The sequence below is a fragment of the Rhinopithecus bieti genome, unplaced genomic scaffold, assembly GCF_001698545.2.
Source record: "Rhinopithecus bieti isolate Rb0 unplaced genomic scaffold, ASM169854v2 scaffold_14936, whole genome shotgun sequence".
Lineage (NCBI taxonomy): Eukaryota > Metazoa > Chordata > Mammalia > Primates > Cercopithecidae > Rhinopithecus > Rhinopithecus bieti.
In genome coordinates, this window is record NW_016808811.1 from 1,617,120 (window position 1) to 1,626,218 (window position 9,099).

The window sequence follows — 9,099 nt, forward strand, 5'->3', positions numbered from 1 at the left end:
CCCCAAAAAGTTAAAAAAAAAAAAAAAAAAAAAACCCAGCATAAAAACATAGAGGAGGACAAGTACAGAACACAAAATTAATTGTATACAGCCAAGAGATGATTTATGGCAGTTCTTCTGTGTTGCCACCAGAGTAGCAAGAGTGTGGGCTGCTTGCACTGCACTTTTTAAACATAAGAATATTATATCTAAGTTTGCATTTGGGCTCTTTCAAGACCTTTGTTAAAACTGGACCTTCACTTTCATATGAAGGTGAGAAATTAAAGCATTATTAAAAATTTTTAGAAGTTCAGTGAAAATGAGGCTGACATTTGGAATTACCATATTCTATGTATTCATCATTCCAGGATTATACAGATTTCAAATTTAATTAGTACTTTTGTCCTTTTCTCCCTTCTATACTCCAGAAATATAACCTAGTATTTCACCAGTGCATCGACCTACTCCAGCAACCTGAAACGTAATAGACACGGCTGTTGTGGTTTTAGTCAATATGCCACTAGCTTTGGGTAAGAACCGGTAGCCCCTGTGAACTTAAAAATCCTAAAATTGGATCCTCCTGATTCTAAGAAGGACAATTTTTTCAGTGGAAATGTGATGATATTAAACTATTTAAGATTTAGAAATAATGACCTAATGTTTAGTCAACACTCTTTATGTTATTTTAAAATGTGTTTTCAATTTTGCCAACTAACCAGAGCTCATGGTTATTTACAGCATTGAACTTCATAAAAATTGATATTAGATTTTAGGCTGCTGAGAAAAACTGCCTATGAATTTATACTTACATATTTTCATTAATAAAGATATCAGTTTGAAAACATCATATGGTTTCCAATATGGATCAAACTGGATTTATGATGTGTAAGAAGGAAGACAAATTTAGAAAACAGCCAAACTAGAAACGGTGAATTTCATTTTGTCGTTTAAGTCTAGGAGAGATGCTAGCTTAAAACATTTGAAAAACACAATGCCCCTTAAGAGTAATGTAATGCATTCAAGATTGTCAATGAAAAGTTCTATTCATTATATAGCATTCATTTTCTGTGAAAATGAAATGAAATTTATTCCATTTCAACCCCAAAGTTCCTATGCTACAAAACAATGTATTAGAAAGCAAAATTATACTTTTGTAAACAAATAAGCATCCTCTTGTAAGAATTACAGATGGTTGACATTTATTTAACTTACTATAATTTATGCTGATTGTTAATATCTTGAAAATATGTGGATTTTACTGACTGGAGTGAATTCTAATCTAGCAGGTAAGAAGTTTGGCTTAAAAGTTTACTTCCTTTAAAGAAATAAATATATCACAGACACTGGCAGTATTATAGTTTTTGATTTAAGATGAGTGCTTTCTTACTGACAGGAGGCAACATTTACATAAACTATTAAAGATCGTTTATGAATGCCCTGTACTTTAGGCCCCGATCCATTTGGGGATGCAGGATTTTGTGTACCACAACCTTTTTTGTTTTAAATTCAATTTATTTTATAATTTTAACTTTTATTTTAGATCGAGGGGATACATGTGCAGGTTTGTTACCTGGATGGGTATATTTCATGATGCTGAGGTTTCGGATTGATTGATCCTGTCAACCAGGGTAGAGCACAGTACCCAACAGTTAGTTTTTCAACTCTTGCTCCACTTCCTCCCTCTCTCCTTTAGTAGTCCTCAGTTTTTATTGTCTCCATTTTAATGTCCATGAGATCGCATTGTTTACCTCCCACTTAAGAGTGAGAACATGTGGTATTTGGTTTTCTGTTTCCGTGTTAATTCACTTTGGATAATGGCCTCCAGTTGCATCCATGTTGTTGCAAAGGACATGATCTCGTTCATTTTTATGGCTGGCTAGTATTCCACAGTGTATATGTACCACATTTTCTTTATATAATCCACCATTGATGGGCACATAGGTTGACTCGATGTCTTCGTTATTGTGAATAGTGCTACAATGAACATATGAGTGAATGCTTCGTTTTGGTAGAACTATTTATTTTCTTTTGGATATATAACCAGTAATGGGATTGCTCAGTTGAATGGCAGTTTAAATTCTTTGAGGAATCTCCAAACTGCTTTCCATAGTGGCTGAACTAGTTTATATTCCCACCAACAGTATGTAAACATTCCCTCTTCTCCACAGCCTTACCAGCATCTATTGTTTTTGTCTTTTTAATAGCCATTTTCACTGGTGTGAGATGGTGTCTCATTATGGCTTTGATTTGCATTTCTCCGATGATTAGTAATGTGGATCATTTTTTCATATGTTTGTTGACTTCTTGTCTGTTTTGTTACTGTTGTTGTTTTAAGACAGAGTCTCACTCTGTCGCGCAGGCTGGATGGAGTACAGTGGTGTAATCACAGCTCACTGCAGCCTCAACCTCCAGTGGGTACAAGGGATCCTCCTGCCTCAGGTCTCTCCTCGCCCCCTGTGGCCCGCTATGCCTGGCTAATTTTTGTATTTTTTATAGAGGTGTGGTTTCGCCATGTTGGCCAGTCTGGTCTTGAACTCCTGGCCTCAAGTGATTTGCTCACCTTGGCCTCCCAAAGTGCTGAGATTACAGGAGTGAGCCACTGCACCTGGCTGGCCTCTTATATGTCTTTCTGTGAGAAGTGCCTGTTCGTGTCTGTTGCTCTTTTAATGGGATTGTTTTTCAGTTGTTCAATTGTTCGTGTTCCTCATAGATTCTGGATATTAGACCTTTGTCGTGTGCATAGTTTGAGAATATTTTCTCCCATTCTGCAGGCTATTTACTACATTGATAGTTTCTTCTGCTCTGCAGAAGCTCTTTAGTTTAATTAGGTCACACTTGTCAATGTTTTTTTTTTGTTGTGGTTGCAATTGCTTTTGAAGACTTAGTCACAAATGTCCCAAGGCCCATGTCCAGAATGGTGTTTCCTAATTTTTCTTTTAGGATTCTTATACTTTGAGGTCTTACATTTACATTTTTAATCAATTTTTAATTATTGTATATGATGAGAGGTAGGGGTCCAGTTTCATTCTTTTGCAAATGACTTGTCAGCTATCTCAACACCATTCATTGACTAAGACATCCCTTTTTCATTACTTATTTTTGTCAGCTTTGGTAAGATGACTGTAGGTATGCAGCTTTATTTCTGGTTTCTCTATTCAGTTCCATTGGTCTATGTGCCTGTTTTTGTACTACTACCATGCTGTTTTAGTTACTGTAAACTTATACTCTAGTTTGAAGCCCTGTAATATGATGCCTCCAGCTTTGTACTGTCTGCTTAGAATTGCTTTGCTTATTTGGGCTGTTTTATGGTTTCATATGAATTTTAGAATAGGTTTTTCTAGTTCTATATATAAAAAAAAAAAAATTGGCAGCTTGATAGGAATAGCGTTGAATCTGTAGATTGTTTTGAGCAGTATGGCCATTTTAATAATGCTGATGTTTCCAGCTTTGCTGACAATATGATTCTTTACCTAGAAAACCCTAAATACTCTGCCAAATGGCTCCTGAAACTGATAAACAACTTCATTAAAGTTACAGGATACAAAATTGATGTACAAAACTCAGTATCATTTCTATACATAACAAGCAACAGTGAAATGAAGAACATAATCCCATTTATAATAACTGCAAAAAATTAAAATACCTAGGACTATATGTAACTAGGAAGGTGACAGATCTGTATGAGGAGAACTATAAAACACTGCTGAAAGAGATAATAGAAGAAACACACAAATGGAAAAAACAGTCCATAATATTTTTTGTCTGTTAAGTGGCAGTGTCATTTCTCCAAAATTCTGTCCACTGAATCAAACTGCAAATGCTTAACAACTGAGCTTCTTTTTTTTTTTAACTTCACAAAAATACAGATTAGATAATGTGATTTATATTACAATATCTGGTTATTGCACACATATTTACTTATATGATTTAATATTGAATTAATACTTCCTTACAATACAGGCCCTTTGTCTTCACTCCTCTACTGTTACCGTGTGGCTCTTACGTTACAGAATTTTCATATATGGGGATTAATTCTGCTCAGACATTCTTTGACTTGAAGAAAGGGAGTGAAGGGAGAAGTGAGGTGAAGGTTTTTAGGGGCTGGGAGAGATTTTGTAAATTTAAATTATCATTCTTGCATTCCGGATCAAGTCACACTTATGTCCTAGACTCTAGACTTCTCCATAAGTTTCTGTCTAGCCCTGAAGATGTCTTGGTTCTCACCTTGCACCTAGTTACTCAATCTCTGCTTTGTTCATCTGTCCAGTAGCCCAGTTCATGTAGGATATCATTGTGATTACCCCTATCTTGCAAGAATTTATTACTGACTTCTTGTTGCCTATCTTGATTTCGGGGCCATTTTCTGGATCCTATGTTTGTTATTTCATTTTATTTTTATTTATTTTTGAGACAAAGTCATGTTCTGTCACCCAGGCTGCAATGGAGTGGTACAATCATGGCTCAGTGCAGCCTCAGCCTCCTGGGATCAAGCAATTCTTCCTCCTCAGCCTCCTGAATAGCTGGGACTACAGGCATGCACCACCATGCCTGGCTAATTTTTGTATTTAGTTACTTATTTATTTGTAGAGATGGACTTTGCCATGTTGCCCATGATGGGCTCAAACAATACACCTCTTGGCAACCCAAAGAGCTGGGATTACAGGCGTCAGCCACCACACCCAGCCTGGACCCTCCATATCTATGTTTGGGTTACTGTCAGATACTACACAACTTAGTTTAAACCTTTACAAATATATTGCTTGCCTAGAAGTACCATCTGTTTACCCATTGCGATATTATTTAGTGATCTCTGATTTCTAGATTACATTAACAACAGAAATTTATTTCTTTACAATTCTGGAGACTGGACAGTCCAAAATCAAGTGTAAGAATGGTTGGGTTTGGGTAAGGGCTGTCTTCCTGGCTTACAGATTGCTCCCTTCTCACTGTGTGCTCACGTGGCCTTTCCTCAGTGTGTATATGTGGCTCAGAGAGAGAGAGAGAGAGAGAGAGAGAGAGAGAGAGAGAGAGAGAGAGAGGTTTCTCTTCCTTTTCTAAAACATCACCAATTCTATTGGATTGGGAGACTATCCTTATGAACACAATGAACTTTAATTACTTCTTAAAAGCCCTACCTCAAATACAGTTACATTGAGGGTTAGGGCTTCAACATATGCATTTTGGAAGGACACAGTTCAGTCCATAGCATGTCCTTCCTCTCCTTCCACAAATTCAATTATTTTTCCCCTTAATGTGTTGTGTAGTTGTAGGAAGCCAGGAAATAAATACCGAGACCTCACTCTTCTTTATCACTTTCACTGCCCCATTCCCAGGGACAATGGAGCCCAATGATGTATTTCTTAGGGGTCAGTCTCTTGGGGCATGGTGAGAGTACTGAAGGGTAGAGAATTAATCTGGAGAGAAGAATGGAGGATAACTGATCAGGGTGTGTCACAATAGTTGCAAAAAGCTAGAAATGAATTCTTAGACTTAAGATAGTTGAGAGAGTAGAACTTAGCCAGTAAAAGTTCATTTACAGATCAAAGAGCAAACCCCCACCAAAAGTTAAAATGACTTGTTTAAGCCCATGACTTATTTATAAGTCAATTTTCACACTGCTATAGACATACCTGAGACTGGGTAATTTATGAAGTTTAATTGACTCACAGTTCTTCACGAACGGGGAGGCCTCAGGAAACTTATAGACAGAGAGCCAGGGTGGGAAGAGTCCCATATAAAACCATCAGTTCTCATGAGAACTCGCTACCAATCCAGAGAACAGCATGGGGGAACCACCCCTGTGATACGATCACCTCCCAGCGGGTCCCTCCTTCAACATGTAGGGATTACAATACTAGATGAGATTTAGGTGGGGATACAGAGCCATACTGTATCAACTTGTTAATAAGAAATAGAATTTATAAATGATTCCTATGTATCATATGTAAACACTTTAGAAAATAGAAAAGTAATAGTTTTCCATTGCTGCATAACAAATAGCTATTAATGAACTAAACATTCATTTATTATTTTGGTTAGAAGTTTGGGTGGATGGGCTTAATTGGATTTTCTGCTAACAGTCTCAAAATGTGTTGGCCAGATTGGGCTCCTCTCTGGACACTCAGGAGAGAAAGCTGCTTCCAAGCTCATTCCTGTTGGCAGAATTTGTCTTGTATGTGTCCCTGTTCCCTTGCTGTCTGTCAGCTGGTTGCTGCTTTCAGCTTCCGGAAGCCACTTACATTCCTTGGCATACATCCTCTTTCACCAGATTAGATTTCTTTTTGGTATCATATCAGGGTGGATATTATATGATAGAATCATTAATTAATCATTAAATAAGACCTTATGTTTTAAAGTAGGATAGGGCTGTGTTCAAATGACTGACACTGACTACTCTAGGTGTGATCTTAAGCAAAGTTTCTTAATTTCCTTCCTAAAGGTAAAACTGTCATAATATCTAACTAGTTCTTTAAAAGTATTGACCGGGTAATATATGTATGTGTAGTGGTTTGTGATATATATTAAATTTTTCTCAGAATGTAAGTGAAATGTGTAATCAATTTTACAAAGGAAATTGTAGAGAGTGCCAGGAAATAACACATAAACCTCAGCTATTTACAGAAGTAATTAAGTCTTTTCTCAAGGAGTAATATTTGAGCTGAGAACTGAAGGGTGATTGATTTGAGCTTATCATTCAGTGTGGGAAAGCAGAGGGAATTGCATTTGCAAAGATCTTGAGGTCAGAAGGATCAGGAAACCTTGAAGAAATGGCCAATCATGATGGCAACAGAAAGATGGTCAGAGTGGGGCAAAAGATGAGACTGGAGGTAGGCAAGGGGGAGACCCTGTAGAACCTTGTATCCTATGAAAATCATTTGTTGTTAATTTTAAGGGCAATGGGAAGCTACCAAAAAATTTAAACAACTTTATTGAGGTATTATAGGCATACAATAAGCGCACATGTTTAAAGTATATGCTTTGAAAAGTTTTCATGTATGGATGTAGTCATAAAATCATTACCATAGTAAAGATAATAAACATATGCATCACCCTCAGAAGAATCCCTGTGTTCCCCTGCATTCCTCCAGCCCCTCTCACCCCATCTTTGTCCTAGGCAACTGCTTATCTGTTTTCCATCACTATAAGTTAGTTTGCATTTTTCTAGAATTTTATATAAACAGAATAATACATTATATACTTTTACTCTAGGTTATTTCACTTGGCATAATTAAATTGAGATTCACCCATGGGGCTCCAATTATTAATTCCTTTCCTTTTATTGCTGAGTAGTATTCCATTCTGTGTATATACCATAATTTGTTTATCCATTTACCTGTTGATGGATGTTTGGGTTGCTCTCAGCTTAGGGCTATAAAAAATAAAGATACCATGAACATTTGTGCACAAGTCTTCTATGGATATATGCTTTCATTTCTTTGGGGTAAATATTTAAGACTGCAATGACTAGATCAACTTCTTTATGCTTACGTTTACCTTTTTAAGAAGCTGGCAGAATCTTTCCAAGTGGTTGAACCACTTTATATTCCTACCAGCAGTGTATGAGAGCTCTTGCACCACTTCGTACGGTCAGTCTATTTTATTTTAGCTATCATAACATGTAGGTAGTAGAATCCATTGTGGCTTTAAGTTGCATTTCCCTAATGATGAATGATCTTGAGCAGTTTTTCATGTTTTCATTTTCCATCTGCATATTCTCTTTGGTGAGCTAATTGTTCAACTATTTATCCATTTTTTTCAATTTATTCATTAGATTTCAATATTTAGAGTTCTTTTACAGTGTATAAATAACTTATTTTTTAGGTATGAAACATGCAACTATTTTCTACCAGTCTGTGGAATTTCTCAATGTTTTTCCAAAAACAGAAGTTTCTAATGTTGAAGTTTAATTTATCAATTTTATTTTATGCATTGTGCTTTTTTTTTGAGGCGGAGTCTCGCTCTGTCGCCCGGACTGGAGTGCAGTGGCCAGATCTCAGCTCACTGCAAGCTCCGCCTCCCGAGTTTACGCCATTCTCCTGCCTCAGCCTCCCGAGTAGCTGGGACTACAGCCCCCCGCCACTTCGCCCGGCTAGTTTTGTATTTTAGTAGAGACGGGGTTTCACCGTGTTAGCCAGGATGGTCTCGATCTCCTGACCTCGTGATCCGCCCGTCTCGGCCTCCCAAAGTGCTGGGATTACAGGCTTGAGCCATCGCGCCCGGCCAGTGCTTTTGTTTTATTCAGAAATCTTTACCTAACCTAAGGTCACAGAGATTTCTGTTTTTCTTTTCCTGGAAATGTTATAGTTTTAAATTTGATGTTTATGTCTGTGATAGACTTTGAGTTACTTTTTGTTTGTGGTATGAAGTAGAATCTTACTATTTATTTATTTTGCAAATGGTTATTCAATTGCATCATACTTTGATTTTGAAATGATGATCTATGATCTGAATGTTTGTGTACCCCTCAAATTCATATGATGAGCCTCTAATTCCCAATGTTATGATATTTAGAGATGGAGTCTTTGGATGGTAGTAAGGTCATAAGGATTAATGTTCTTATAAGAATAGACATGAAAAAGGTTGTTTTCTATCTCTCTCTCTACTCTCTGACAAGTGAGGACACAGAAAGAAGATAGCCATTTGCAAACCAAAAAGAGGGCCTTCACTAGAAACTAATCATCTTAGCATCATGATCCTGGACTTCACAGCCTCCAGAACAATGAGAAATAAATATGTAAGAACTCAGGCTACAGGAATTTGTTACAGCAGCCCAAACTAAAACACTGTCTTTTCCCACAAACTTTACATCACTGTAAAAAATCAATTGGCATATATAGGTAGGTCAAATTCTTGATTCTCTGTTCTGCTGCATTGATTTATTTGTCTTTTTTTTGTCTTTTTTTTTATTATTATACTTTAAGTTCTAGGGTACATGTGCATAACGTGCAGGTTTGTTACATATGTATACTTGTGCCATGTTGGTGTGCTGCACCCATCAACTCATCAGCACCCATCAAGTCATCATTTATATCATGTATAACTCCCCAATGCAATCCCACCCCCCTCCCCCCTCCCCATGATAGGCCCCAGTGTGTGATGTTCCCCTTCCCGAGTCCAAGT

The 9,099-nt window shown here is 37.1% G+C and overlaps 1 protein-coding gene across 1 annotated transcript in view; it reads right to left on the reverse strand.

Annotated features, from left to right (window-relative positions):
• The window catches only part of CNTN5 (contactin 5), a 1,382,289-nt gene that overhangs the window by 169,496 nt on the left and 1,203,694 nt on the right, over positions 1-9,099 (reverse strand). The gene's annotated exons all lie outside the window — the stretch shown is intronic.